The 6,289-nt window shown below is 40.8% G+C and overlaps 1 protein-coding gene and 1 pseudogene across 1 annotated transcript in view; one reads left to right on the top strand and one right to left on the bottom strand.

The window, feature by feature from the left end:
* The window catches only part of TENM2 (teneurin transmembrane protein 2), a 1,165,990-nt gene that overhangs the window by 276,172 nt on the left and 883,529 nt on the right, over positions 1 to 6,289 (top strand). The window lies entirely within an intron of this gene.
* LOC105978910 lies at positions 5,110 to 5,691 on the bottom strand (annotated as a pseudogene).

Here is a 6,289-nt window from a genome sequence, read left to right as displayed (position 1 = left end):
GAGGGAGGGGGAAAATGAAGACCTGATGCTGGGGACTTAAGTGGAGAGCAAATGTTTTGAGAATGATGAGGGCAAAGAATGTACAAATGTGCTTTACACAATGGATGTATGTATGGATTGTGATAAGAGTTGTATGAGCCCCTAATAAAATGATTAAGAAAAATTACACAAATAACAAAAAAAGAAAAATTTTAAAGACAAAGAAAAGATGGAGAAACAAAGAGGTGTTCTATGTGTGGGTAGCCTCTTCCAGAAGTGGAGTGTACTTTATATTAAAAAGACTCTGGAAACAGAAGAGGAAAGAGAGTTCATAGTTAGAGTTCACAGCTGAATATTTTAGGGCACTAGAAAAGAAAGTTTCTAGTTCTCTGTCTACCATGTGTGTGGGTTTGCTGACCAATATCTGTGTTGTTCTTTCTACTCTTTACTTGGACGTATACTCTTATCTTTTCTACACATCATGATAGTATTCCTTACTCCTACTCACTGTACCAGGTGCCTTATAATTTTTTCTTCCACATGACCAGATATGATCTCTCTGATTTGCCCCTCAATATGACCTCTCTCTCAGATCCAATTCTTAACTACATAATTATTTCATGATACCAATTCAAATTTCTAAATAATGGCTCATTCTAATACACACATATGAATATATACATATCCGAGCATACACATATACATATATGTGTGTATACACATAGAGCTATAGAAAGTCCCAAGAGTGTTTCCAAGGCTGTAATCTCTATGGAAGCAGAATGCAACACCTTCCCCTGACAGTAACTAGTGGATTTAAACCTCCGGCCTTTCATTTAGAAGCTGAGTTCTTAATGCTTGAGCCACCAGGGCGCAAATACAGCCCCTTTGCTGTATTTGGCCAAACCTTGGTGATAGATGGGGCATCTAGTCCATGCATAGCATAGTCAAGTGACACTACCCATTATGGAGAGTCTAATATAGTTAGTTGTTGTTACACAGAGGAAAATGAAGCCAATCAAATACCAGATAGGCAGGTTTCAGAATTAAATAGCCTCCAGGTTATTGAAAAATAGAGACAAAAGTTGCCAATAATTAACTTACATTATATCATATTAAATGGATTAAACCAAATTCTATTGCTTGAGAAAAAAAACAGGCAGATGTACCAACATTCAAATAGTTTCATTTTATTCCTGGACAGTTTTATTTCTAATACCTTTATTTGTTAGAAACAAGAGAAAACAATGAGACTTAAAATTTAAATCAGAGCTTGCCCATTGATAAAAAGAATGTGGCATGGCTGGAATTGGGCATGGTGAGAGCCACTACCTTTATCCAGGAACTCTGCAGAAACATTTACCCTGTATACATTTAAATCAGTGAGTCAGGTTTATCACTGTGTATGGTTGGTATTTGACACAACCAAATATTGATATAGCATTTGCCTTCCACCTGCTTGCAGAAGCCCTTATTTCATGAGTTTGTTCCAATAGTAGAGACTATGATCTCTTCTTAAGCTGTGTTTTAAGGAATTCTGTGATAAGCCCTAAGGGAAATAGTATTGTTGTCTTGGAATGTAAAATTTATGCAGAAGAGAGTCCAAATATGACTTGGTTACCCGAGGCTTAGAAAGGTATAAGAGTTAGTTAATGCAACATTACATCAGTTAGCGCTTCTTTTATTAGCACGCCAGTGATGACTGTGGGACATGGTGGTGGTGTGATTGCTGTAATGTATTACCTTCTTGAAAAAAAGAAGTAAATAAAGTATTTTGCTCTTTTGTTCAAAGTCAAAAAATCAGGGCTTTATAATATTAATTCGCTGTATTCATTTAATCTTGACCTCTTCATATTGACCCCGAGTGTATGATGACACTGCTATATTTATCAGATTTTCTTAAAATCTCTTCAGTGCTTCTGGGTTAAGATATTTACTGATGCATGTCTCCTCCCACTTTTGAAAATCACCAGTTGAGTTAGCCCTGCTTAAAAAAAACCCACATTGCTAGCTCAATGCTTTAATGAATTAGACACTACTTCTAACATAGACCCTTGGTGACAACCGTGTGAAAAGTAATAGACAGCCAACGGAGAAGTTGACAGACCCAGCACCCCTCCCTGCTCTGTTCTGTGAGAGAAAGAGCAGGTAGTCCGCTTCTATAAGCCCCACAGCCTCAGGAATGCTATGGACCAGGGTTCAATGCTGTTTGTTCCTCAGGGTCTCCATGAGTCTATACCAACTGAACAGCAGTGGGTTTATTGGGGTGTTGGAGAATGGCAATCTCTGGGTGGCACAAACCATTTAACACTTGAGTTAAAACACACAGAAGGTTGGCAGTTTGATCCCACCACATGCATCTCAGAAGACAGGCCTCAATGGTCACAGCCCTGAAAACCTTACGAGCAGCCCTGCAATGTCCACATGGGATTTCCATGAGTCCAAATCAAGTCCACAGGCAACACCAGCAACATGTCATGACAAGACCTTTTGATAGTCAAACATGAATTAGCTTATATGTTACAGTTAAATGTATCGGCTCAAAGAATTCCTATCTGGAGATGGACTTACATTGATCTCTTTGGTAGAATGAGAGCACAGCTGTGTTTGAGTCAAAAATGGCATGTTAGTAATTGAATAATTCAATCAAACAATTTTTAAATAAACAAAGATGTAACTTTAAATAATCAAAGAGCTAAATTTTTAAATAATGAAAGAGTCATGTAAGAGGTCTCAGGTGTATGAGCAAAGAACTATGGGTGAGAAGGTCAATCCCTAACTCAACCCTAACTGACTGTGTCGTTGGACCCCATATTTTCTTTAAGACCTAGTATAAAATGAAAGCTGTGAAATGGTCAATGTTGAAGGATTCCTATGTATTCATCTCTGATGTGAAATGCATTCTCTCTGGCATTTTGTAAAGTTGTAGTGAAAAAATTGCAAGTCTATTTTGGTGCTAAATTTTAAGTTAAACTATGTTCCAACAAAGGGTAAAAGTAAGTGAGCTAGCATCGGAAAGTACCAAGGAAGAAAGGCCTGATGATTTGCCCAATGAAAATACCCAATGAAGAGTCTATGAATCACAGCAGAACATGGTCTGACACAGCGCTAGAAGATGAGTCCCTGGGTTGGAAAGCCCCCACAACACACACACAGTAACGGCCACCAGGGCCTAAAGCATGCCAACCCTCATCGATTAGGTCCAGGATACTCAGGGTCAGCATGAGCTCAGTGGCACCCAGTCACACGTCCTGGGAGATTCAAGTGGTTCTTAAATTTCCTACTTTGTGCACTTCATCAATAAATATGTCTCTGTCTTCTTGAAACCGTGCGAGTGGGGATGTTTGCATCTCCTAGAGCTGCCTTAAGAAAGTACCAACACGTGTGTGGCTTAAAATAACAGACTTTTTTATTTTGTCGCTCGGGAATCCATAAATCTGAAATCAGAGTGTTGCCAGGGATGCAGTCCCTTGGGAGGCTTTAGAGGAGAATCCTTCCTCATGTCTTCCAATGTCTGCCCTCTGGAAGCATCCCTTGGCTAATGGTAGCATCTCTAGATACTGGCTCCACTTTGCCTTCTGCTTTATGGATCTGTCCCGAAATTTCTCACTGCCGCCTTCATACTAGGGCAATGGCATAGATAATCCAGGAGAATTTCATCCAGATCACTGACTACATTGCTTCTTTTGCCTCGAAAGTAATATTCACAGGTCTGAGGATTATCACATGGACACTTGTTTGGGGGAGGGGGTGTCACCAGTTAGCACACTGCCCATGGACGCTGCAGGTTACGAGTGAGCAGCTGCCTCACTTCCATGGGCATCACCCATACCGTGCTGACTGGTTGCCATACACAGCAGTACAGGTTCCAGGTTGCCAGATTGTCCAGTTAAATCTAGACTTTGTGTATATGAGCTCATGTGTGTGAAATACCTTGTATTTGCGGTTGGCTCTTTGGGGGAAGAAAATAAAGGCTATAAGCCAAATGAAATCCGTCTATGGGCTGCATTCACTGAAAGGTCTGCCAGCTTACAATTGCAGCAAAACAGAATAAAACTACCTTTGAGAGAGCACTTTGTATCCATATTCATTAACTCAACAAATATTTCTTTAGCACTTAATAGCATAATATTTATTTTAGATTGACCAGGGGAGACCTTGCTGGTTTGAGAAAATAACTCCCCAAATGCAACTCTCATAGTTTTTCTGGAGGAAAGAAAGAAATTGCAAGTCCTACAATTCTTTTGCAGAGATGTTCGCAAAAGATCCATATACCTCATGTTTCTGGCATGAAGTTTGGAATCAAATGCTCTGAAATCAGGTGTGAACCTTGAGTGTCATCAATAACGGGGCCCCTACATTTCCCAACATCTCATATTGAGTATTTACCCTGGCTGTCTTGATGATGATCCCTTTTTAAACAAGGATGTCAATGCCACCCACATTTCATAGAGATCTTCACCGCTGTTGAGTCTGCCTCACAGAGCTTCTATTAGTTGCTCTGGGTCATTAACTGGACTTGAACTCATGCAAAACACCATCAAATGCTGCTGGGGCTTGGATCCACTTTACGATGGTAAAACCCACAGGCAGTTCTGCCCTGTTCTGTAGGTCATCATTAGTCAGAATCGACTGGGCAGCAGTTCATGTTTGAGTCCATTCATTCATTTTATTGAAAGTTTCCCTCATTCTTACCACCCTTGTGCTTTCCCAAACATGATGTCATCTCTAGCGATTAGTCGGCAGGCATGTCCTAAGAAAGACCACTAAAGACTCATGGTCCCAGGTGCTAAGCCCATCTTGGTTGTCTTTCTCCTAAGGTGAATTTGCTCCTCCTGACAGCCCACAGAATAATCAATATTTTTTTGTTAACACCAAAATTTGAATGTACCAGTTCTTCCTCTGCCCTTCTTATTTTACTGTCCAGCTTCACAAGCACATGAGGTGATGGGAAAAGTGTGGCCCGGGTCAGGCCTATCTTGGTCATTGAAAAGACCACAGCACAGTCAAGCATGATGTCTGTACATTGTTCAACTCATTTAAAGATATCATTTCAAAGTAGATCCTCCCAGTACAATGCATTGTTTAATTTCTTTTTTTTTAACTTTTATTTTTTATTAATTTAAGCTTAATTTATTCCCGAGCCATGAGATTTGCTTCTTCAGTTTCTTCTGGGAAATCTTTTTCTTCTGTGCAACCTCCTCTTCCGGTTTGGGAATGATCTGTTCCTTCTCAGTCAGGAGCATTTCAATGTGGCAGGGGGAGCTCAGGGATGGGTTGATCCGACCATGAGCTCTTTAAGTCCGGAGGTGCATCCCGGGGGCTTTGTTCACCTGGATGTGCTCAATGACCAGAGAATCCACATCTAAACCCTTCGGTTCAGCATTACTTTCTGCATTTTTAAGCATGTGAAGCAAAAATTCAGCATGCTTTTTGGGCCACCGACCCTGGGTCCAACCCCACTGTTTGGTCTGGGCACACCGACCCACACCACCATTGTAACGTCGGAAAGGCACACACTGCTTCTGCAGAGTGACGTCTTTCAAGTGTTTGGTGGCTTTCCGGATGTGCATGCCTTTGATGACCTGGGCAGTTTCATGGGTGTTCTTGAAGTGGACCCGGAGGTTCGACCCTCTTGATTTGCAGGATTTTGTGGGGTTTTCTGGGTCGAGTGAGTAGCGAACCATTTTGGCAGGTCACCTCTGGCCGCTACAGTTAGAGGCATTGTTTAATTTCTTGGCTGATGCTTTCTTAGACAATGATTGTTGATCTAAGTATAATGGAATTAAGTTGTTAGACATTGTTCTCATCCACCATTGGCTGTTAAATTATTTATTTGATATACAGAGGATGAATAATCTTCTGGGTGCCCAACCTGCCATCAATAGCGGTGGAAGCTTGGGCAAACTTATTGCCCTCAGTTTTTTCATCTGGAACACAGCAAGAAAAATACTAGCTCCCTCCCTTGGCTGTTTGAAAAATTGAAGGAGGTAATACATGTGTAGCATTTTGAAAAGTGTTTCACATACAAGGGAGAATGGAATAAGAATTAACTAGGATTATTATCTTCATCCGTTCATCTTCATTATTGTCAGTCCATAGTAAACGTCTTTATTTCTGGATGAGATTATTGTACCTCCTTCACCTCTGGCTCTGCTTCTCACAGGGTAACATGATCAGGATTCACCTAAGGCCTTATTAAAATTCATATCCTGACGCAGTAAGGTCTTGGGGCGGGGGGCCTAATTCTGAATTTTTAACATACTCCCAAATGAGGCTGAGGCTGCTGTGCATAGTTGGCTCCTTTTGGAGT

This window comes from Echinops telfairi, unplaced genomic scaffold (genome assembly GCF_000313985.2).
Source record: "Echinops telfairi isolate 266 unplaced genomic scaffold, ASM31398v2 ScPeMD7_7469;HRSCAF=8507_0, whole genome shotgun sequence".
NCBI classification, from domain to species: domain Eukaryota; kingdom Metazoa; phylum Chordata; class Mammalia; order Afrosoricida; family Tenrecidae; genus Echinops; species Echinops telfairi.
This window is presented reverse-complemented; position numbering and strand designations above follow the sequence as displayed.